This window comes from Haemaphysalis longicornis, unplaced genomic scaffold (genome assembly GCF_048455015.1).
Source record: "Haemaphysalis longicornis isolate Haplotype H1 unplaced genomic scaffold, Haemaphysalis longicornis Haplotype H1 scaffold_2, whole genome shotgun sequence".
NCBI lineage: Eukaryota > Metazoa > Arthropoda > Arachnida > Ixodida > Ixodidae > Haemaphysalis > Haemaphysalis longicornis.
The window spans coordinates 213,658,760-213,684,577 of NW_027526295.1; the positions used below are offsets into that span (position 1 = coordinate 213,658,760).

At 50.5% G+C, this 25,818-nt stretch overlaps 1 long non-coding RNA gene and 1 other non-coding gene across 2 annotated transcripts in view; both read right to left on the reverse strand.

Annotated features, from left to right (window-relative positions):
- Positions 1–2,819: 2,819 nt before the first annotated feature.
- Positions 2,820–25,818, reverse strand: part of LOC144167620 (uncharacterized) — a 46,426-nt gene continuing 23,427 nt past the window's right edge. Inside the window, exons 4-5 of the long non-coding RNA XR_013322067.1 lie at positions 5,834–5,887; positions 2,820–3,017 (exon numbers count right to left, since the gene is read on the reverse strand). This is a non-coding gene — a long non-coding RNA (uncharacterized LOC144167620). The remainder of the gene's footprint in view (positions 3,018–5,833; positions 5,888–25,818) is intronic.
- On the reverse strand, positions 7,765–7,837 carry Trnat-cgu (transfer RNA threonine (anticodon CGU)). Its single transcript has one exon. It is a non-coding gene; the product is annotated as a tRNA-Thr (tRNA).

Genomic DNA, 25,818 nt, shown 5'->3' on the forward strand with positions numbered 1-25,818 from the left:
ACCAATACAAGGTCGTGCTGCTGGCCGCTGTAATTTTTTACCCAGCGCAAAAAGGTGCTTCCGGTATCTTGCTTGCGCACTTTACAATAAAAGTTTCTGATGGTTGTAATTCCTTAGTACCTTTATTAACTTGGCTGACTCTTCTTCCATCTTAATTGGGCTTAAATTTTGTACTAGCGTACCTGTCAGCGAATGGTTGCATATGCGCTTGTGTGGAGCTGTTTTGACTTGATAGATTTTACTAAGCTTTCTACATTCTGCAAACCAAGAAACTGAAGGCACATTCTTCCCGGCATAAAGCGTGTAGTCGCTTCCTTCCTTGTCGTACGGTTGGCGAGCCGTGCAGTAGCGTAGTCAAGGCAAGCCTGCCTCGAATAAGCGTCACACTAAAGGTCATGAGAGATCGGCAAGGAGAATCCAGTGAGGAGGATAACTCTTTCAAATTGATTTTTCTACTAAATAAAGTCAGGTAAATGCGCCGAGAGGGTTCGAAACATTGCCAAGGACTTGAAATTACAACTTGCGCATATAATACCACAGTGTTTAAAAATCACTTCAGTGTCACTTTAACGGAATAAATGGACATTTTATGAAGTGTGGTGCAAAGGCAGTGCAGAGCAATGCTTGGCTTGACTACAACTTTTGGGAAAAGCTACCAATAAAAGAAGTAGAGAGAATTTTATGCCTGTTTAAGGAGCGATTACCAGTTTCACCGAAATAACTCGACACCGTGCAAGCTCTCGCAGTGTTTTCGGACACTATAGTTGGAGGCGTTCAGGTCGCGTTTTGTAGATCGTAGGAGGTCAATCGAACTTACAGCTTTGCTTGAAATCGGGTTGTGATTCTAAAAGCTCGTAGAAGCCTGCTATGGCTGTTTCAAGAATAAGGTTTTATGCTTGCTTGAAATACATTAAAGGGAAGGTAGCATTTGGCATGTTTCGTTATACAGTTGAACATCTATCTAACGAAGACACAGGGAGTCGCGAATAATTTTGTTTGATCAGTAACTTCGTAAAATCGAGAGAACGACAAATTTATTGCCTAGAGAAAAAGCTCGTGATTTTCGCCTGCGCGCTCCGTGAAAATCAGCAGCGCACACTTCTCGTAGCTGGCCAGTGAAATAAAAGCGTCTTGGGCACCCTCGTGTGCCCCAGCCAACCGCCTCGGAAGGTCGACGGGCTCCATCAGCCGGCTTGGTGTGTGCACGGGAGCTTCGGCAGTGCTCGGATCATTCGCATCTTCAGATTCCTTTTGTGCGACGGAAACAAGCTGCACTATCTCCTTGTCATCGAGAACTTCTGTTGTGTCAGTGTGCGCGTCTGCGTCGGCGGTCACGAAGTCGTCCAAGTTCTGATCTGCGGCCACCTTGTCCTGCCGACGAAGCTCTTTCCAACAACTGGGCGATGCCTCCTCGTGCTCGTGTTGCGGGCTTGTGCGACCGACGTAGCCTCGGAAATAGAAGTGTGGAAGCTCCTTTGAAAGTGTGGGGCAGTCTGCTACCGCTCCTGCGCTGGCAGGCCACTGCCAGACATTCTAGACGCCATAAATTTGGAAAAACCTCTTTTTTGATTCTACTTTTTTCCCGGCTTGCTTCATAAAATCGGATTTGGCGGCGAAGTTTGTTTCGTTATTTCGAGTTCGTAAAGCATTAAGCCTGTGGGCAACTGCGCGGGGAATCCGAATTTGTTCGTGAAATTGGGAAATTCGTAAAATGGGGTTTCGTAAAATTGAGTTTCAACTGTATTTTGAAAACACCTTAAGGCGCAGGATCGTTCATCTTATTATTCGATGGATGGAGTACTATTTCATTATTTCATTGAGGAATCAACAGCGAGAAATGGCAGAGTTACCAAAAACACTGAGTAGTACTCTGTGCTGGTCTAGTTGGTGGTGAGTTGCCATAGTCTAGGGAACTCTTTTTTTGTTTGAGATTACCCTCCCGCACAAGCAAAAGTCTTTGAAGGTACAGCATTGCACCCGTTCCCCCCCCCCCCCCCCAAATGCAAGAAGGCCCCCACATCCAACGCTTAAGATCAGGGGTCTCCTGCAGGATGCAGCCTTGTGCCTCAGAGTGGTTACAGTCATGCGTTTCTAAGTGCTGAGAAGGTCAACAACAAGTGATTAGCGCTTCTGACACGGGAAGCGTACAAGAGGGACAGGTGTTCAAAAGCGGCGCGTTAGAGTGGTCCGGGCAAGCGTGGGTCACAGCGTAGGATAACGCCACCAGGACTCGAAGCCTCCGCAGAAGGACCCCCTGTAACCCTACCAAGAATCCGAGTGGTCCTTTGAACACAGGCTCCAAAATAAAGCGTTGTCTCTCTCTTTCACACACATACACACTTTCTCCTTCCAGCGAGTGTTCCCGCTGGGAAGGTCACCATAAGAGGTGTCCTTAGAAGGTAACTGTTAAAGTGCAATGGAAGTAAGCACACTCTGCGTGGCGGAGGCTCTCTTTTTCGAATACATGTTCCTCTGTGGTGAACACTGGAACAAGTGGTAATAGCCGTGAGAACACTTTACGAGAGGGCATGCGTAAGTAAGTGTCCATAATCGCTTGAATACATGCAGTCAGGCTGGTACAACGAGTTACACGACGTGAATTATGAATTGTTTCCGTTGAGTCCATGGAAATATCAAGCTGCACCAAACTAGTCACTGTCGATGCAATGGAAGTACATTATGTCAACACATTAGGTACATTGTGGTTTGTCTTGTAAGCGCAGGATTAGTTCATGGCACTTACATACCATCGCAACGAAGAGCCCTCTTCTGAAAGTTGGTTCTAAATTTTTTGTTCGGAACAGTCCCGGGGCAGAGGCATGTGAGTATACGAGCAAGACAGGAATGAATGCGCCCGAACACAGAATAACCAGGAAAAACAGTCAAGACTGGAAGTCAGTAGGATCTGTTTTTCTTCAGGAAAATTTTCCCGTCATGAGAAGGCCCTGGCGCAGGTAGCGAACCACGCCCATGGCCACCTTCACGTCTTCCGGCAACAGGTCCATGCTCACGCATTTCTAACCGGAAGTTGGGAGGAAAACAAATAAATGTGACTGAAAGATCATGTACGCTTGGGTGCATTGCTTAGAATATCTCAGTCAACACGCGTCTATAGTTCATTTCGCGAGAGGCTGTTACATTGTTCTCAACAGCCCACTCGGGTCAGTGCGTTTAACTCCCCTTCACATTCTACGGTGGCCGGCTGGAGGAAACTGACAATTGGTCTCGGGGATGTGGAAGTACATCTGCATCCCCCGTTGGCAGGTGGAACCTGCTTTTCTCCAGCTGGCCACCGTAGAATGACGTGGTGGAATGACGACGTTCTCAATGGGAGGAATGTTACAGCAATGTTACAATTACGGTGATGCACGTAACTCGTGAAGTGCGCTACATCTTTCGTGTTGTGCCGATGTCGTAAGGGTGCTGAAACGCTATCCGCATTCCTTGTGCAACAGGATTTGAACCCTTGTGTGTGCGTGTATGTGTGCGCGCGCGTGTGTGTTTGTGTGCGTGCGTGCGGGTGCGCGAGCGTTCAAAGTGCCCAGCTTACGTTACAACGTGTATCTTAGACATAACTGCCAGCTAAGCAAAGGCAAAGAAAAGTCTGTTAATCTTTCCTTGAGAGGATCAACTGGCACACAATATGCGAAACGATTTCATCTAGTTAGGCCGACGGTGGCTGCGTGGGTGACCTAGTTGAAACAAAACCGAAGCAGCAAAGGCATTGTTGTCACAGGCAATACACTGAAAGTTATCTTCTAATAAGATTATGAATGGGCGTCGCACCAGGGGCCCAGCAATTTGTTCTGAGTGACACGGGAATTCCCGCACCCTCTGCGCCTTCCCAGTACACAGACCACCAAGTATGGCAACGGCCACCAAAATGCTGTGCTCGCTCCCTACTGTGCTGTGTCTCTTATTCGTAAAGTATTCGTGTTCTCGTGAGTCACGCATCATACCCTCACACTAAACTTTGTTACATCTTTTTGGCCGAAAAGGATTTAAATATCTTGTCCCATGGCGCCCACCTTTAAAAGGTGTTTTTCCTTAAACAGGGTGTAAGGGTGAAAACGGGTGTGCTTGTGAACCCCGTGAAGTGGTATAAGGTTGCTTAATACCCTAAAAAAGGGTGTGGGCAGCGCATGCTACGCGTGACTATGTGGATCGGCCGAGCGGGCAGCATGACATGCAGACAAACTCAACACGCCAAGTTACACCACTTAGACCACAAATTAATTGAGCAAAAAAAAAAAAACCAACGGGATCAACAGCTGAACGCCTTTTCCACACCCTTTCAACACCCTGTTGAAGTTGGTGAACACGATTTTTTTTTTTCACACAAAAAGGGAAGCTACGAATGAGGGTTTTTATATTCAAGAAAAAGGCTTTAAGGGCCTCCCAATGCCCTTTTCCCACTTATGCTACACCCTTTCTGGCGAAAAGGGTGGCAAAATATGCAGTGTGAATGCCAAGACCATAAATTCCGTTTACCAGCTCCGTTTAACTTCATTTACCACCTCGGAATAAAATCAGAAATGTTTGGTGATGAAATACATTTGAAAAATTGGAGGCTTAAGCCGGCCATGCAGAAAAAATGGGAGTTTGGGTCATTACAAAGATTGCCTCGTTAGAATAACACTGCCAGCACTTCTTTAAACACAAACTTCTCTCAAGTGGACTATATAACTAGGGAAAAAGAGGATGGCCATGCGACCCTCTCGCTCATTTCCCGCACTAGACCCTATGATGTACAATGGGCAGCTGTGCGATTGGCTAAGGCCGGCAAAAGCAAACCCAAGTAAGGTAGGGCATTTAAGCTTGCAGAACGAGGTATTTGAGCCTGAATTTCCTGTTGAGTTTATAGCAGTAAGAATTGTGAGATAAACAATGGTGGTTACGAAAATACACGTAAACACATAATCACCAGTGCGTATTGCTGTTGGTACTGCACGCATCGTGCTTGTCATAGCAGCGCAGTTACGAAAGTACACGTAAGCACAGAATCACCAGTGCGTATTGCTGTTGGTACTGCACGCACCGTGCTTGTCATAGCAGCGCAGTTACGAAAGTACACGTAAACACAGAATCACCAGTGCGTATTGCTGTTGGTACTGCACGCACCGTGCTTGTCATAGCAGCGCAGCAGTACGGCGCTTTGGGGTTGTCTCACACGACACTGGCTGATTGGCGTAAGCGACATTTTCTTACGTGACCCTGTTTTGCCGAGCATAAACAACAATTCAGGAAACGATTACTATTAACTGCAACAAAAACAAGAGAAGTGCACATACGGTCATAAACAACGCGAGTGCGGACAGCTGTTCTGACGGTATGGTGCACCATCCAGAAGGTGTGACGGTAAACAAGGCGTTTCGCCGTTCGCTGCAGACTGAACCATGCACCAACGTTTACTTGAGCACCTGCTCGGGAGTCTGGATGCGTCTTGATTGCCGACGTCACGAAGCACATGATTTAGCGGGAGTATCAAAATTTTGGCTAAACTGTTCATTTTTGCAGTGAATAAAGCACAGTTTTCAGTCGACAAGCGCTAAAGGCACTACAAAAACCAGATCCTTCGAATAACACAAACTTGTAATTTGTGTGCATGGCTTCTTGAGGAATTAAGTCAGTCCGCTAATTCTCAAATCATGAGAAAACTAGGGGATGGTGTTAAAGAAAGGAATCAGGAATCAGTAAATGAAGCCGGATCGATGGTCGGCCAAATGAATTGTAAAGGTGAGACACTAACAAAGTCTAACGTTTTCGAGCTGTCAAGGTCTTGTGAACGCGCCAACAGTTTTGCAGCGTTTAATTAAAAAGGAAATATCCTTACCCTAATCCGCTCCGCAAGCACCTCGGTTTCGTTTTGGCTCATCGGGAATAACTCCTGCAACGAACAAGAACAAAAGGATAAACTGAGCAGCTCGGTCGTGCGGTATTTCAAGGAAGATCAGTCTGTGTTCGAATATTTACAGTTGGCTGCTTAGAAGTGAAGCTTTTTGACCGACATGACAGCCTTCCTGCCGTTTTTTTCTTTTGACTTGTTTTGTTCAGCCCCGAAATTCTTAGTACTACCGGTGCAGGTGTGGCAAGAAGAGCTCAGAAGTGAAATTCCTGCGAAATGCATTATGATCAAGGCTTTCTCACTCATATAAAGGTTGCATTTGAATGTTATTTTGTACATGAGTGGCAACATCAAAAGAACCAGGTTCATAAAGTCGTGTCATTGTGTTTCTTCTCGTTCGTCTTCATTCCGGCGCTCAGAAGCGTAATTTTGAATTTCCACCGTCTTTGCGTTGCATCATACTCACCATTTAATAGCACAATCCCCGCCGGAAAGACTGTGCCATCACCACTTAAGCTGTGCCATCACTACTTAAGCAGATGACCATTCCATTTGGGGCACTTATCTTGCGCGCGTAGCGTCGTCTGGTAGCTGGCTAAATTGTTTTCTTGGGGTTCCACTTTCCATCACGGGTGCGCAATCTGTGCAATACTCTCCGTAAATTCTACACTCTGTATAGTGATATTTTTACTCTACTAGAAAGAAAGTAATAATTAATTTCCATTTGAGATGATCTACATCGAATTTAGCAATTTGTGCCATGGCGAATTTGAGATTATTGAGATTTGTCTCGGAGTAGTGCTATCCGACATTGCTGATAAATCGGGCGCTGTCTGCCTATCCCTCTCTACACCATGTTTTTGCTGCGTTTGTGCATTAACGGTATTTTTAGGGTTGAACAACATAGTACAGAGCATTTCCCTGCAGAAATGAACGTTTCGGTGGGAAAAAACAGCAAAAAGAAATCCTTGGCATTGAAATGGTAAGGCAGGTGAAGAGTAGACCCTGTTGAGTCCATTCACACGGGCCCATCCTAATACATTTTAGAGAAGGAATTAGCCGAGTACCGTACTTACCCGATTCTAACGCGCACTTTTTTTCCGGGAAAATAGGTCGAAAAATCGTATGCGCGTTAGAATCGGATACGAAACCGAAACTGCCGAAACAGTGGAAATTTCATCCCACCCATCGCCATCGCCATCTCAAGATGGCGCCAAAGCTTTTCGCACTTTTAGCAACAATTTTTCAGACGCAGGAAGCATAGGCGCCTAGGCTTTTCTATCGGCGTTCACACAAATCGTCAAATCGTTCCACTTGCGCGCTTGATAACAGCAATGGCAGCAGCGGCTCTCACGCGTTCAAAACGAGCGGACGGCTCAAGCGTGAGCCTCTGGAGAAGCTCGCGGGATGGGCGTGCCAGGCGTGGGCCACGATCCCATCGACCATGGTTGAACGTTCGTTCAGAGTGTGGCATCGCGAACGCGCTTGACGGCACCGAGGACGAGTAGTTGTGGTCAGCGGAGAGCGACGAGGAGTGAGATTACTTCGGGAATTAAATCGCCCGTTTCTCTCGCATTCGTTTTTATTCCCCACGAAGTTCCGTGCGCGTTACAATCAGAGGTGCAAGTTTTTTCGTTTTTGTTTTGCCAGGAAAATCGTGTGCGCGTTAGAATCGCGTAATTACGGTATATATATATATATATATATATATATATATATATATATATATATATATATATATATATATATATATATATATATATATATATATATATATATATATATATATAATGAGGGGCTCGTTCAATTGAGACAGAAGAAGGGTTGGCAGTCAAAAAAACCTCGGAAAGCAAAGGGGAGAATTCGGTAGGTCATAGAAACAGATGAAGCATTTTTTGAGTCAGAAAGTTGAAAAAAATCCCTCCGGGTGGGATCCGAACCCACGACCTCCAGAATACGCGTCTGGTGCGATGACCACTACGCTACCGGCGGGGCTGTTTCCCCACCACTTTCTCGGGTATTTATGTTAAGGTATTTTTTGTTTCCTGCACATGGGGGTGGTAGCCAGCGCCACTCGGACTTCTCAGGGTGAAGGGGACAAATAATCGAGAAAGTGTTGGGGAAACAGCCCCGCCGGTAGCGTAGTGTTCATCACACCAGACGCGTATTCTGGAGGTCATGGGTTCGGATCCCACCCGGAGGGCATTTTTTCAACTTTCTTTCTGACTCAAAAAATTGCTCATTTGTTTCTATGACCTACCGAACTCCCCCCTTTGCTTTCCGAGGTTTTCTTCACTGCCAACCCTTATTCTGTCTATCGATCTATCTATCTATCTATCTATCTATCTATCTATCTATCTATCTATCTATATATATATATATATATATATATATATATATATATATATATATATATATATATATAAGAAAATAAAACTTTGAACAAGGTAAAAGCACGATTGTTGCCAACGTTTCAGCACAGACAATTGCTTTCCTCAGGGCCCTGACGAAAGCAAGTCTCTTTGCTGAAACGTTGGCAACAATCGTGCTTTACATATATATATATATATATATATAAGGGTCCTCATTCCAGTGTGCAAAGTTCGCGAGCTTGACCCCTCCCGACGAAGCGACGCCGACACACAAGGAACGACATCAACAGAATTCTCCCCTTTGCTTTCCGAGGGTTTCTTTACTGCCAACCCTCATTCTGTCTATCTATCTATCTATCTCTCTCTCTCTCTCTATATATATATATATATATATATATGTGTGTGTGTGTGTGTAGCGAATCAGAATAGGAAATGAGGGGCTCGTAGAAATAACACAGAAATAAGGTTTGGCAGTCAAGAAAACCTCGGAAAGCAAAGGGGAGGTTCTAGTAGGTCATTGAAACAGATAAAGAATTTGGAAAGAAAGACAGAAACCGGAGAAAAAATGCCCGCCAGGTGGGATCCGAACCCACGACCTCCAGAATACCGGTCTGGTTCGATAACCACTACGCTACCGGCGGGGCGATTTCCCCCCCGCTTTCTGGGGTACTTATGTCAATGTAATTTTTAAGTGCGAATGCCCTTCTTAAGCGACCCTGAATCAGGCGTCCACCGCCGTCCGTCCATCCGCACCACATACCCACTTAGGGCGATTGGCCAAGAAGAGTTTTTAAGTGCGAAAGCGACCCCACCACATACCCACTTAGGGCGATTGGCCAAGAAGAGTTCCTTCGCTACCCATTCGGCATATCTTCGTGATACTAACCACTTCCTACGGGAAATTAACAACATAAACAACCCTGATGGCGCCTTCCTTGTAACTATAGATGTAACTTCTCTGTACACAAATATACCTCACCGAGATGGGATTGAAGCCCTGGTTGAATCCTATAGCATACATCGGGATCACGAGGCGCCAAGCCCATAAGTCATTGAAACTTTGACCAGGCTAGTGTGGAATTAAATAGCTTTTAATTCCACAATCAGTATTATCTTAAGCGACCCTGAATCACGCGTCCACCGCCGTCCGTCCGTCCGCACCTCATACCCACTTAGGGCGATTGGCCAAGAAGAGTTTTTAAGTGCGAAAGCGGCCCCACCACATACCCACTTAAGCGATTGGCCAAGAAGAGTTCCTTCGCATCACCCGTGCGTTCGCACTTCCCCATGCTCCCCTTCGGGGAAATGAGGGTGAATTTTTTCCTATGGTTGGGGGTGGTAGCCAGCGCCACTATGACTTCTCGGGGTGAAGGGGACCTTCTTTTTAACCCCCGCGCCGTGACTCGAGTGTCTATGGCATGTCGAGAGTGGTCAACCAGCGTTGAACCCTCTTAAGCTCCCTATGGCACCAAGACTGCCAGAACAGAGGCCCTCGCTGTGCATGTAGCGAATCAGAACAGAAAATGAGAGGAAATATATATATATATATATATATATATATATACGGACCCTCATTCCAGTGTGAAAAGTTCGCGAGCTTGACCCCTCCCGACGAAGCGACGCCGACACACAAGGAACAGAAATCACCGGTTTATTCCGGGCAACAGGAAGGCATGTGGGAAAAACATCCGCATAGAATAGAATGGTCATGAGAGCTTTGCGACATAAAAAAACCAGCTGCCTCCACTGTGAAAAAAATAAGACGGCGCTCCCCTAATACTCACAAATGTTTTCGAGTTTATTGTCGTAAGCAGCACGGTCCACGCTCACGAGATGCGCTGCTTAGTCCCGTATAGCGAAGGGTCCTGGTTGCAGTTCACGGCCTCGTTCCGCTCCCATCCCGGGGATCCGCGGTGGCCGGGCTCCGTCGTCCAACTCCCCCCACTGCTTTTGTGAGCGGCGCTTTTAAGCCACGGGTTTGTTGCGCGCATGTTCCTGGTTTTACGCGCACTGCACGTGTTTGTTGCGGCTCACTGTACCGTAATCACCCTACGCGGGCGCACGTAGGGGCTGCGTCCCTATGATGGTAGGTAATTGAAACAGATAAAGACTTCGGAAAGAAAGAAAGTGGAGAAAAAATTCCCGCCTGGTGGGATCCGAACCCACGACCTCCAGAATACTGGTCTGGTGCGATAACCACAACGCGACGAGCGGGTCTATTTTTCCCCTCCACTTTCTGTTGTATTTATGTCAATGTAATTTTTTCCTGTACTTGGGGGTGGTAGCCAGGGCCACTCAGACTTCTCGGGGTGAAGGGGACCTTCTTTTAAATGCGAATGCATTTCTTAGCCGCGGGTTGTCTTGCGTCGTTGAGCGGCGGGCGCCTAGCAACCGGAGCAGGTGCGGAGTAGCGGAGGGCAAGGGGAGAGGAGGAGCGCGCTCGGCGTGTGAGGGCGCTCGCATCGCGGAGCTCGGGCGGAGTAGCGGAGAGTGAGTGGAGAGGAGGAGCGCGCTCGGCGTGTGAGGGCGCTCGCATCGCGGAGCTCGGGGGGGGGAGAGAGAGCTCGCGCGCGGGCTGGCCAACACCACCTAGACTATAAAGCCGAAATTCTCTTTTGCGCGACGCGGCCTACGTCATCGGGCTGGGGCGGGCGGGGGCTGATTGAAAAAGTCGGCTTCTTGGCAAAGCACAGGGTCGTCTTCCCTGCAAATCCCAAATACTTTTCTGCTGGCGTTGCCTGCAAGCTTTTCCGGGGGTCCTGCCCCCCTTGCACTGTCCCCCGTCCCGGCAGAGGTAGGTACGTGCAGGAGCCGAAAGAAGGCCATTGTCGCGAGACACGCTAATTGCCTCCCGATGGGGCCCACAAAAGCCCAACGAGAAGGGGGCGAAAAGAAAAGGCGCGCCCACTCAGCATAACTTCCCGGCTTATCCTTTGTAGTGGCTGTGCGGCAGGGTACACTAACCACAACTTCCCAGAATTTTCATAGCCACCCCTCACAACAAGTTTCCTTCAGGGTAAAGAGGTACAAGTAGTGCCACACATCATGCCCGTGTTTGTGTCAGTTCGCGCAGTGACAACAAATATCGATGTATATTCTGCGGTAGAATGAGGACGAATTGTTCGGTAAATTGTCGACAAAAATAACGTAAAATTATGTTTATAAGTTACAGCCTTTATTTGCCAGCAAGTTCGACGGAGGTTGAATGATACCTACCCCGCACTATTTTCGACAGCGCCTGTAAACTGAAACGGCTGTGTTCTCAGTCAGCTTTTTTTCTCACTGCACCCACGTGCATGGTACTGCGCGCATGATCCTGACGAAGCTTCTTTTCGTGCCTGTCATTTGTCATCCTGCCGGGATGGTGCGCCCTAAAATTGTGATGCCGAGCAAGTGATCAGTTCCGCGGTGTCGCGGAAATTACACACCAGAGTGTAAAGTGCTGGTGTTTCGGTTTCCTCAAGAGGACGAGTTGCGACGAAAATGGATACGTGCGATACGCTGAGAAGACTTTCAACCTACACTGAACTCCAGGGTGAGCTCCTACTGAAGCATATGCTGTGGTGCAGTACAAACATTCTGCTTAAGAACTTCTGTTGCCGACTGAATGACAAGATCGCGGACGATGGCGCAAAAACAAAAGAAAGAAAGCTTCAAACGCTGAGCAAGTGAGTCACTGTGTTCACAGCAGGACTGGTGTACTTTTAGTGCAATAAATCCGTTTAAAGTCATCATAAATGCATTTGTAGTGTTCGATCTGCATGCTTTTAAAAGATAGCTGGCATCATTTGGATGTTTCGCTGCAAAAAAAAAAGGTTGCTTGTCGAGAAGTCACAAAGACAGCCCTAATAGCACATGTTTCACTAATCTAGACGTATTCATTCCCCTATAAATACTTTACGCGCGGTAGCAAAAAAAAAAAAAGCAGGATTGGCGTGAACTGGTTCATAAAAAAAATTCGAGTAATTTTGTGGTGATACTTTTATCTGAATGTGGAGCAACATGCCTTCAAATTTAAGATAAGCGTAATAGTTCAACATGGCCGCATTGTTTCCTGCGAAATACGATAAATAGTCCTGACCCCTTCGAGTTTCAGCGTAGTGTGTGAAGGACTGCTTAATTCTAATGGATTAAAAAAAATTAAAAGTCGTTATTGAGGGGAAAACTTTTTATCAGCTCACTCTTTTTACAGGCATCGGCTGCAGTCACCTCCGTGCACAATAGAACATTTTTCATTATCCTTATAATGGTGTCCACGAATGATCAGCCAGTTAGTCATATAATAATGCTATTTTTCGGTCTTGCTTTTCATTGCGCTCTCACAGCGCTTTTTGGCACATGGAAGTGACCTTGAATATGGTGTGCATGTTACAACAAAATATTCGTAATGATGGCTGTTCGTACGTGACAAAAAAACATATTTAAAATAAGAACAGGTAAAATTCAAATTTAGCTTTACGTTGAGTGTTTTAGCATGTATTGCATTGTACTGCCCAAAAACTATCCAAAACGAGCTCGTGTGCTTCGTGTGTTAATGTTTTGTGCTTATAACTTCACTTCAAACCTATCTAACTTCTCCTCGTTTGCGATTGTAGCTTAAAAACGTTAGAGTTAGTTGCAAGTGCAGCACATTTAAATCCCACGTATACACTACAATGTATCAATGAGCAGTCTCCTATTGTCTGATGGATTTATAGTGCGGTTAATGGTTAGACAAGAAAGTATTCGCGAGCAACAGCGCAAACGATTTTTGTGGCCACCGATATGTTTACTCAAACAACACAGCTTGGCGTTACATAATCGGTTGACTATGGGGTCATGTCCAAGCACGGAAACAGAAACAGAATGCTACGACCCCACAATTTTCGCCGTGACACGGCACTAAACCTGTTCAGTGCCTCCGCTTCCGTGCTCTGCGGGCGGCGCGCGGCCGCCCCAGCCGTGTGACGTCACGGCGGCACTCCGCAGGCCTTGAAAGTCTAGGTGGTGTTGGGCTGGCGCGGGTCTCTCTCTCCTCTCCGCGTACCCCTCTCCGCTCGCTGCGCATATAAATGCAGGGAGCGCGCGCCTCTCTCCGTGACTGCTTGCCGACTGGCGCCTTGATAGCGATGGAAGTCGGTGAAGGCGAATCCCTCGCGGCAACGATACCGCAAAGAAGAATTCGGTGCACCCAATGCTTTCGCATTTCCGCACGATCCCCTTCGGGGAGGTGGGGAGATTTTTTTAACCCCTGGGCCGTGACTCGAGTGTCTACGACATGTCGAGAGTGGTCGACCAGCGTTGAACCCTCTTAAGCTTCCTATGGCACCAAGACTGCCAGAACAGAGGCCCTCGCTATGCATGTAGCAAATCAGAAGAGGAAATGAGGGGCTCGTTGAAAATAAGACAGAAATAAAGTTTGGCAGTCAAGTAAACCTCGGAAAGCAAAAAGGAAAGCAAAGGAAAAAATTATACTGACATAAATACCCCATAAAGTGGAGGGAAAGATATCCCCGCCGGTAGCGGAGTGGTTATCGCACCAGACCGGTATTCTGGAGGTCATGTGTTCGGATCCCTCCTGGCGGGCATTTTTTCTCCACTTTCTTTTTTTCCAAATTCTTTATCTGTTTCAATGACCTACCATATCCTCTCTTTGCTTTCCGAGGTTTCCTTGATTGCCAAAGGGTCGGCCGCTAGGGGGCCGAGCGATGCAGGTTCACTCCACGTCGGCTCCGCAATTAATCGACCGTCTGGTTCAATTAGCGGCTTCACCGAGGTAAATCGCCCCAGCATCGGATCCGTGCAGTTTTCCGCTTTCACGGGATGCATATTTTATGTCCTTGTGCCTCTCCAAACGCCGAGAGCGAGCTATTTTCCTGGACGCACCGACCTCCCGCCGCTGAGCCTCCCTAGGAGTTCGACACACCAGGCAAGCCGGCGGGCCACGCTCCACGCGCTGCCGGGCCACGTGCTGCCGAGCGCAGCTGCTGGGCCGCTGGACACCGCAGATCAAGTGCACGGCCACGCCACGCCCGCATCGCTCGAGATGGCTGAAAATGTGCTCGCCGACTCATCGGGACCTCACCGCCCGGAGAATACCACCGCCAAAATGGATATTACGCCTGAAGCCATGGATTTTACTGTGCCCACGGTCGCCGATCCCACCGCCACGTCGCACGCAGCCATGCCGCCGCCGGCCCCGGGCATGGCCAGCCATATCGGCCAGACTGCCGTCGCTGTGGACGGCGTCGACCTTTTACCGAACGATACCGAGGGATGTGTTACGAATCACCCAGCAACACGTGTTTTTCCGCATCAGCGACCACGTGGGAATCGACCATGTGCGCCCACGTGTCGGTGAATCGTACTTTCGTGTCTCGACATGCCGGGTCAGTCACCTCGCTTGGCAACGTGATCCCACCGCTGCCACCAGTTGTTGCGACCGGGCGGGGGCACCCGATCCTTTCTCCGTGGCCTCCAACATACGATGGGTAGCGTGTAGGAAGCGAGCGGCCAGCCGGTGTTGCAGCCGTGAAGAAGTCCAGAGCAGTAGGGTAACGTAACTGTTTACTTCATAGCGAGAGGTGAGCCGAAGCCACAAAAAAACATACAATGCCCCGACGGGCGAGGTTACAATACAGGACAGGAGCAGAGCGACCGCATGGATTCGCTGCTCAGACAGGAATGATTTTCAACGTTTGTGCTGCCTCTATTTATACCCAAAAAACGCCCCCAAGAGTAACACGCCACGAAATCACAGACACGCACACACTCTGTCCATAGTTGGTGAGTCACCCATGGCTTCGTCCCACATGGCGTCCGAGAGGGGGGGGAGAGAGTGTCCTTGAAAGGTGCCGGGGTCGCGCTATCAACTGCTGATCGTGCCGATAGCGAAACGTCTGAGCCGGGAAGGTCAAGGCGACGCGCCGGCAAGTGCGAAGACAAATCCCCACTGAAGATCTACCAGGCTTTTAGATGCGAAAAAATACGCTAATAACTAACTACACTAGTTATATTTTTAGCCCAGCAGTACTTTAGACAAGTGCACAAACCTGAAAGGTGACATTTCGCGTGATTGGAAATGTCCCACACACACAAAAAAAAACGTAATCGTAAAGGGCGAAACCTGCGTCAGGAAAAACAAAGAAATTTGAGAAAGTCAGGCGTCAGCAGGCCACATCTTGCCTTAAGGACTCCGACTTAAGCCATCAGCATTGCCATTCAGTTTCCCCTTTTTGTACCGCACTTCAAACGTATACTGCTGCAGAGCCAGACTCCAGCGTAGGAGGCGACCGTTCTTTGAGGACATCGTGTGCAGCCACGTGAAGCTCCAGCACGGTGTCGTACAGCCCAGGCCTGGAGTCGAGCGTCTGCTGAGCACTTCCCTGCGAAAGCATCCCTCCGGACAACGGTTGAAGACCCTTATCCATCGGGATCTCGGACCCCCGGCGGAGAAGCTGTTACGAATCACCCAGCAACACGTGTTTTTCCGCATCAGCGACCACGTGGGAATCGACCATGTGCGCCCACGTGTCGGTGAATCGTACTTTCGTGTCTCGACATGCCGGGTCAGTCACCTCGCTTGGCAACGTGATTCCGGCAGCTGCCAGCGCCACACCCTTCAGGCACCTGCGCGTCGCCTTGACCTTCCCGGCTCAGACGTTTCGCTATCGGCACGATCAGCAGTTGATAGCGCGACCCCGGCACCTTTCAAGGACACTCTCTCCCCCCCCTCTCGGACGCCATGTGGGACGAAGCCATGGGTGACTCACCAACTATGGACAGAGTGTGTGCGTGTCTGTGATTTCGTGGCGTGTTACTCTTGGGGGCGTTTTTTGGGTATAAATAGAGGCAGCACAAACGTTGAAAATCATTCCTGTCTGAGCAGCGAATCCATGCGGTCGCTCTGCTCCTGTCCTGTATTGTAACCTCGCCCGTCGGGGCATTGTATGTTTTTTTGTGGCTTCGGCTCACCTCTCGCTATGAAGTAAACAGTTACGTTACCCTACTGCTCTGGACTTCTTCACGGCTGCAACACCGGCTGGCCGCTCGCTTCCTACACGCTACCCATCGTATGTTGGAGGCCACGGAGAAAGGATCGGGTGCCCCCGCCCGGTCGCAACAGATGGAAAACCACCGGCAAACAAGTAAGCCAACGCCTTTCGGTCCCAACTTTACCCGAGAATTCTACCGCCCCGCCCGCGAAGTCTCCCACCAAAGATGCTGCCGTTGCCCACTGCATATCAGCACGCTGAACTCGCGCTGCTCGCATGCCAAGGATTTTGCCGAAGGAGGATACTAAAATCGTTATGCGACCACGTGGCGGTCTGAAACTCGGCCGAATCGAAGCTAATATAGTAATGTCCGCGGTACTCACAACGGCAGGCACGCCCAAAGAATGTGCGCGAGAAGATACCATCTGTACGAACATTGCACAGAATATTATCGTGGTCAGTACCCCCAACGAAGCACATGCCGTGAAGTACACCCAAGTCCGCCATCTTTTTATTGGAGGCACCCATTACGAGACGCATGCCTACCGATCGGCTCCACACGGCGCAGTAAAAGGTGTAATACGTGGCATCGCCGTAGAAGACACAGATTCCGACATTCAAGAAAATGTGGTCAACCCCGCCAACCCCCTGGCCCTCGAGGACCACAGAATTGGCAACACCACCACAGTGGTTGTGCTCTTCGCCGGTGTTAAGGTGCCCAATTACGTCAAGTATGGGTCAATGCTACTGCGGTGTGGACTATACAGACAGCACTACGACGTTTGCCGCCACTGTGGCCAGATAGGACACCGAGCCGACGTGTGCCCGAACCCCAACGCCCGAGTGTGTTTTGCCTGTGGCACGCCCAACCCCACCCAAGATCACGCGAACGCCTGCAAGCCTCACTGCAAACTCTGCAACGGCTCGCACCCGACCGGAGAAGCCGGCTGCACAAACAAATACAAGGTTCCCATAGTTGTCACTCGGAGGGGCTGGGAGTGACGAGCGGAGGCGCAGCGCCAGCAGCTGCCTGACCGCGGGGATTTTCCACAGCTGCAGCCGTCGCCGGCGCACCAATCGCACGCGCAGCAGCAGCAGCGCCCCCCTGGCGGCCGCCAGAGCCGCTATCGCCAACGCAGCAACGGACGAGAGCGCTCGGCCAGTCAGGGACGCAGCGCGTGCCCCTCCGCGTCGCGAACGGGACAACGCATCAGCCAAGGCAACACCATCAGCTTGGCAGACGCCGCTCGCCCGCAAATCACGGCCACCCAGCAGCAGAAGATAGCTACCGGAGCTAACCCAGAGATGCTACAACTACGAACAGAGAACGCACACCTAAAGCGCCGCGTCGAAGAGCAAGACGCCAAGCTCGCAGTACAGGCTGCAACGATCGAAGCCATCAATGCCAAGCTCGCTCAGCTCTTGGAGCTGCAGCGCAACCGGCCACGTGGTTACTATGACAGCTCTGCGGACGCCCACGCCACCACCTCACCGCACGAACCCGAAGACACCCCGGAACCCATCCACGAGGACAGCGAAACCGACAGGCCCCAGTCCGACCGCAACAACACCGCGAACAAGGCCACCGAACCACGACCCAAGCGCCGCGCGCTAGAGAACACCAAAGAAAGAAGACTTCTCGCGCGTCTCGACCACCAACAAGATCGACAGGACAGACTCGAAGATGCCGTAAAGTCACATGCCGACCGCCTCACGGCGCTGGAGAACACGTGTCAGCAGAAGGTGAAAAAACCAGCGAAATAGACGGAAGACGTAGAAGAGACGAGACAACACACACGCTGGACTAGCAACTGAAAATTCTGCAACTGAAGTCCAGCCTGTGTGTTGTCTCGTCTCTTCTACGTCTTCCGTCTATTTCGCTGGTTTTTTCACCTTCAAAATGTACCAACTGGCCCAGCAAGCTGCACTTCTTCAGTACGTGTCAGCAAATGATGCACTCCATGCAGAACATCCAATCTATGGTGCTTCAAATTCGCGCCCAACTGCAACCCGAAAATGCACCGCCCCCTCCGCCACCGCCGATGATACAACCGGACCAACAGCCACCATACGCACCCGCCCTTGCCCAATCATGGCCCGCAGCCCCAGCTCATCACGCCCACGTCTAAGAACGCCCGGCGACCGTGGTCCACCGCGCCATCTCACGGTGTGGCAGTGGAACGCCAACGGAGTCCATAGCAAGAGAGCTACACTACAGCAGTACTTAACCAAAGACCCCCAAAGAAGCCCAGACGTCATTCTCATCCAGGAAACACACAGTGAAACCCCCTTCACACTCCCCGGCTACCGCACACATACCAGCCCGCCCAGCGACCGAGCCGCCGGCAAGGGTGCTGCCCAAGGCGTGTGTACCTTAGTGTGCAAAGGCCTGGCTTGCATCGAGCATGAACTCAGCCGGAACAGTGCTATAGAACATACGGCCGTAGAAATCGTCACCGGTCGCAAGAACGCTAAGGCCAGTCTCTAGATAATCAACATCTATAGCAACCCGAAGCAATATCAACAGCGATTCCGCACTCTCCTACACCGGGCCGACCATCTGTCTCAAGAGGAAGCAATCCTGCTGTGCGGCGACTTCAACGCCCCCCCACACCGCCTGGGGCTATGCCAAGACCACAGCAAAGGGCCACAGCCTCTTTGACGAAACGACGGAGGCAGGATACCAACTCCTCAACGACCCGGCCATCCACACCCGTCATGGGACGTCCGTCCAACGCGACACCAACCCAGACCTTTCGTTCTACAAAGCCCCCAAGGACCGCACGAGAGCCACATGGCGGAACACTGGGGAAACGCTCGGCAGCGATCACTGCATCCTCGAAGTCCTTGTCCCGCTGAAGGATCGCCTACCAACGCGGAAAGCGCAATGACTCACGGACTGGCAGCAATATCGCCGCCACCTCGATGCCAGCCTTCCGCCTACCATAGAGGACATTGACGACTGGACACGCGCTCTGCATTCTGCCACCTACGAGGCCACTGCACTGATCCCCATCGCCGCAGACGCCCCGCTCGCCAACAGCCGCCTCGCTAATCTCACAGAAGCCAGAGCATCTATACGAGCCCGCTGGAAAAGCCAAAGACAAAACCGAAGCCTCCGCAAACGCCTGGCGCAGCTCAACCGCGAGATAGAGGCTCACAGTGCAACCCTCTGCCGCCAAAATTGGCACGCCATTTGCCAAGAGGCCGATGGCCAGATGCACAAAAGCCGCACATGGAAATTACTCCGACATCTCCTCGATGAGAGCAAGACCAAGAGCACGCAACGGCATGTCCTGGCCCGCACCCTCCACAAAGCGCTGCATGCGCTCGGCGACTCAGTGGTCCGTCAACGCCTCGACGACAAATATCTCCCAGCCACCCCCCCAGACCCCCTTCCGGACTACGTGGGGGCACCTAACCCAGGCCTCGACGCGGACATCGAGGAGTGGGAGGTGCGGGAGGCACTCCAGAAGCTCAACTGCAGATCGGCAGCTGGACCGGATAAGGTCACCAACAAAGCCCTGCGAAACATGACCGACGGCGCAATGTCGGCGCTCACAGCCTACTACAACAAGTGCTGGCAATCGGGCAAGCTACCCCCACAATGGAAGAAAGCGCGCACAACGCTCATCCCCAAACCCGGCAAGCCTCCACAAATCGATCACCTCCGACCGATTTCCCTTACACCCTGCCTCGGTAAGCTGCTGGAGCCCGTTCTCCTCAATCGCTGGCAGACGTACCTCGAAGAAGCCGACCTGTACCCCGACACTCTGCTGGGCTTTCGGACTAAGCTTAGCACACAAGACGGAATGCTCCTCATTCAACACGAGATCCTGAACCCCCCCGCCGGGTCCCTCGACAACTACGCTCTACTAAGCCTGAATCTTCAGAGCGCCTTTGATAAGGTGCACCACTCAGCAATCCTCGCGCAGGTCTCGCACCTCAACATGGGACACCGCACTTTTGCGTATGTCAAAGACTTCCTCGCTAACCGCACGACACAAATCGTGGCCTGCGACATCGAGCTCCCAGAGAAGACCCTGGGTAGCACCGGCACACCCCAAGGATCAGTGGTATCCCCCCTATTGTTTAACCTAGTCATGATAGGAGTTGCCCGCAGACTGGGCAGCCTCACAGATGTCAAACACACCATTTACGCGGATGATATCACCATATGGAAGGCGGGTGGCAGCGACGGACAAATCGAAACCGCCCTGCAGCAAGCTATTGACACCGTGGAAGAGCAACTCCAAGGTAGGGGACTCCGGTGCTCCCCGGAAAAGTCCGACCTGCTCATCCTCCCACCCCCTGGTACGCGCAACAATCGTGAAGCACCCCCTAACATCAAGCTGAAGACGAAGGACGGTACCCCCATCCCGCAAGTCAAGTCCATACGGGTACTCGGCATGTACATTGACGCACTCCGCCACAAAGGACACACGTTACAGCGCCTAAACCCCAAAATCACCACGGCCATGCAACTCATCCGCAAGGTAGCCACACGATATGCCGGCATGAGAGAGACCAGCCTCCTCCGGCTAGTTCAGTCTTTCGCCGTTAGTCACGTCGCATACGTGGTGGCATACCACAATTGGAAGCCGGCGGAGCATCAGAAAATAGACGCCCTGATAAGGAAAGTATACAAGACAGCGCTCGGTCTCTACACGTATACCAACACGGAGAAACTCCTCGACCTAGGCGTTCACAACACGCTCGCCGAGATCGCCGAAGCCCAGCGAACCACACAGTTCGCAAGACTCACCCAGATAAAGACAGGCCGCGCAATCCTGGCCCGCATCGGTTACAACCCCCCCCCCCCGGCCACATCGGCCCTACACCCACCGGCCCACTGCCACTAGTCTTCAGCCGACGGCTCAGGATCCCCCCGCTGCTCAAACACATGCACCCCGACGCCAACCCCGAACGTCGCCTAGCCCGCGCGAAGGCCCTAACCAAGATGCACGCACAAGACACAAGCTCTTACTACGTCGACGGCGCACCATACCCCGGCAGACCCGATGCTTACGCGGTCGCCGTCATATCAGCTGCCACGGGAGCCCTCAAGACAGCCGCAAGCATACGTACAACACACACGACTCTGGCCGAGGAGTTCGCTATCGCTCTGGCTCTCACCCAACTTCCGTGCACCACGATCATCAGCGACTCTCGCTTAGCGATCCTCCGTTTCGCCACCAACCAGTTAGCCCCCGCCACCCTACGGATCTGCACACCCTCCCGGGCACCCGCAAAGCTCGCCCGACTCGCATGGTTCCCGGCCCACACCGACCTAGCGAACGGCGGAACTGTTAACAGGAATGCGGAGGCGGACGCTGCGGCACGCGCGCTTACCAGTCGCGCAGCCGTACACGACCCTGCACGTTCCGTCCAACAGCTCCCCCCCAAACCCGCGCCGCTCCTCACATACGGTGAGATTCTAGCCTGGTACCGCGACACCAGACGAAAGTACCCACCGCCACACCCCGACCTCCCACGAGCGGAGTCGACGATACTCCGTCAACTCCAAACGGAAGCGATATGGACCCCCGTATTCGCCAAGCACATCTGCCCCACGGTTTGCCCGACCGACCACTATCAACACTGCAACGCAGCCAGGGCTACAACACCACATCTTTTATGGGACAGCAGGCCCCCAGAAGACACCCAAGACCCAATGCCACCAAGCATGGCACTCGCCATAAGAAGCGACGACATCGGCTATCAACGCGGCACGGTCCGGCAGGTGATGGACATCCTCGCGCGGCAACGGCCGAAAACGCCGTCTCCACCGAGACGCGCAGCGAGTAGGCGGCCGTAGCGGGGAGGTCCACCACACACCTCGCAGCCCCATCCCTCCTTTCCCCACCCCACTACTGCTGGACATGATAATAAATGTTTTATCTCTCTTGATTGCCAAACTTTATTTCTGTCTTATTTTCAACAAACCCCTCATTTCCCATTCTGATTCGCTACATGCATATCGAGGGCCTCTGTTGTGGCAGTCTTGGTGCCATAGAAAGCTCAAGGGGGTTCAAAGCTGGTCGACCACTCTCGACACGTCGTAGACACTCGACTCACGACCCAGGGGTTAAAAAGAAGGCCCCCTTCACCCCGAGACGTCGGAGTGGCGCTGGCTACCACCCCCAAGAACAGGAAAAAATTACATTGACATTAATACCCCAGAAAGTCTAGGGAATAATATCCCCGCTGGTAGCGTAGTGGTTATCGCACCAGACCGGTATTCTGGAGGTCGTGGGTTCGGATCCCACCTGACGGGCATTTTTCTCCACTTTCTTTCTTTCCAAATTCTTTACCTCTTTCAATGACCTACACTATCCTCCCCTTTGCTTTCCGAAGTTTCCTTGACTGCCAAACTTTATTTCTGTCTTATTTTCAACGAGCCACTCATTTCCTATTCTGATTTGCTATATATATATATTGTGAGACCCAGTGACTACGCTCCCAGTACTTTGGGTTATTTTACCGGCGCTTCTTCGTAATCACCCACTATCATCAGTGCTAGCCCCGATGGGCTCGGCATCATCATCACCTGTAAATAATCGTCATGACCGCTTGATCTTCTGCCTTGGCCCGAGCGTTGGAATAAACGGCCACGCCAATCGTCGTCTCTCAATGTATATATATATATATATATATATATATATATATATATATATATATATATATATATATATATATATATATATATATATATATATATATATATATATATATATATATATATATATATATATATATATTCTAGCGGTAGTAGTTCCCGGCGGTGCCCGGGTGGCCCATTATATTAAGGACAGCACTGGGTAGGGTATAACAGAAGTTCGTTTATTTGTTCATTGGGCTACTTTATTTGGCTACTTCATTGGGAAGTGGTACACACACGGGAGTTCCTGCCTACGGTCAGTGCTTGGGCTCCGACTGCAGACGCGTCGTGGTAATGTGAAACGACTTGCACTCGTGTTTTACTCAAACTCTCGCTAAACAAATTGCACCAAGATGGCGCGCTCGAGCGAGCGAGTCTAGTATGAAAGAAGTTTTATTGAGCTGGGGAAGTGGGAGTGGTTCCCAATTTCAGAAAGCCATGAGATGAGTGGGCAGCCTTCCCTCTGGAAGAAGTATCGTCTGGACATTCAGATCGCTGTTAGTCACCAGGTTCTCCCAGAGCTCAAGGTTGGGAAAAGTGGATGGAAGAAGGAGGAGCTTGGTTTGCTTGCTCTCTGAATATGATATAAGGAAGGGTGCCAGGTTGCAAACACAACTTGAATTCGGCAGTAGATTGCGCTGGGAATACATGATGGAGGCCGGCTGGGTGAGGGGAATTCTTCCTCGTAGGAAGTGCTATCTCAGAAGATAGGAACGATGCTCATAGGTACAGTTTTATCATAAGTAACATGGGCTCCCTACGGGAGGCGCGAGGTTGCAGGAAGTCCCAGCAGATGCCGAGCGCTAACCTTTGCACTTTTTACTGGAACATCTTCTCCTTTACATTTATGATATATGACACCGGCTCTTACGGGAAACTCGTAGTTGCCGAAGGTGTCAACAGATGGCGACCGCTAAGCGAACGCGGGAAAGCTCAACTGAATTTTACGTCCAAAAGGATGCAGATTAAAAATCTCGCTGGCCTTCTTATCCGCATGTTAGGACAAAATCTTGAAAGTGGCTTTCGGGCAATTAAATAGGCAGCATATTCAAGAAAAAACGGATGGGAGATATCAACTGGCTGTGTAGATATTTACGAATGTGTAAAAACACTGTGTTTTCCCGAAATCGTTCTTGCCTCTATTGGGAGGGTGTCATTGAAAAATGTTATAGAACAGTGTTTAAATACGTGAGTAAGTTGCCTATCTCAACAAAAACCAGTTCAATATCTCAAATGGCGGGCGGTAAAAAAATTATCTGAGAAACTATTCTACTGCTTTTCACTCTCTCCATGGTGGAATTTTAAAATTTTCAGAAACATTGACCTCCAACACGGTAATCAGAATGTGCTCTTGCAATCTGTAGCCGTTTGAAAGAGCAGTTTGGCTAGACGTGCACATAACCTGTTAGGCCTTTTTGGTTCACCAGCCGTGTCATTTGTAAAAACAATTTGGCCCTTTTAGCGGCGTCACAGGGCGAAATTCTTAAGAACGGTTATGTGCATTTGTATGAGTAACATATGCTAGCAAAAATCAATTGGATATCTGAATCGGTGAAAGAGTTATTATAGAATCTTTAGGAACGCCATTTTATTCCGAATTGCGGAATCAACTCGCTAGTGTAAGTTAGGGCGAAATCCAAAAAATACTTTTTAGACATTCGTAAGGGATACATATATCATCAAAAAGCCGTGCGATATGTGAATCGGTGACCGAGAAAATCACGAATTTGCAAAACCACAATTTCGCCCTTTTCCTCGGTAAAGAGTGCAATTTTTGAAAAACCCCCTGTTACGAATCGGCCAACGCCGCCGTATTTTCCCGCATCACTCCTCGGCAGGGCGGCGAAGCCACCACGTGCGCCCTACTGCCGTCGGGCCCCAGCGTGTCGGTGAATCATACTTTCCTGTCTCGACATGCCGGGCCAGACGCCTCGCTTTGCAACGCGCCTCCGGTGGTTGCCAGCGGCACGTCGAGACTTGTTTCAAGGACGTGCGCCCCACAGCCGTCAGGCGAGAGCATGTCGGTGAGTCATACATTCGCGCCTCGACATGCCCGGCTCAGACGTTTCGCTATCGGCGCGATCATCAGCGCGCCGACTTAACACGTTCAGGCATGCTTCAAGGACACAGAGGCCCCGTCAGTCGCAGCGGAATCGTCCAATCTCCCCTCTCTCGGACTCAACGTGCGCCGAAGCTACCGACGACTCACGAACTGTGTAAAGAGCGTTGTGTGTGTCTGTGACGTTGGTGGCGTGTTGCTACTAGTTGGCGTTTTGACCGTTGCGGCTTTTGGGTATAAAATAGAAGCCGCCCAAGCGCTGTATTCCATTCCTGTTTGAGCAGGAAATCCATGCTGTCGCTCTGCTCGAGTCCTGTATTGTAACCTCGCCCGTCGGGGCATTGTTTTTTTTGGCTGTGGCTCACCTCTCGCTATGAAGTAAACAGTTACGTTAGCCTACGGCTTTTGGACTTCTTCACGGCTGCAACAGCGGCTGGCCGTTCGCATCATACACGCTACCACTCGTATGTCAGAAGCCACGGAGCTCGGATCGGGTGCTCCCGCCCAATACATGACAATAACTGGTGTCAGCGCTGGGTGATACGGTTGTAACTGGTTGGCAGCGGTCGGATGACAACTTCGTAACACCTGGAGCCAGCGGTGCGAGACCCAACACCACGGACGTCAAGGCGGCTTCGGACTTCCCAGAATTCACGGCGGTCAAGGGTGAGTGCGGGACTTTTCTTCACTGAGTTTTACCAGGCTTCTGAGATAGCTGGTAGGGCGTGTGTTTTTGTCGCGTGGGTTATTCGCACAAGACATTTTTGGGAGCAGTGGGAAAGCAGTACTCTAGACATGCCATGAATTTGAAGGCGTTGAAAAAACCGCAGTTGTTGGAGCTTCTAAAAGAGTTGCGCTTGGATGTTACAGACGCGCTGAGAAAGCCAGAGCTGATACAGGCTATACTC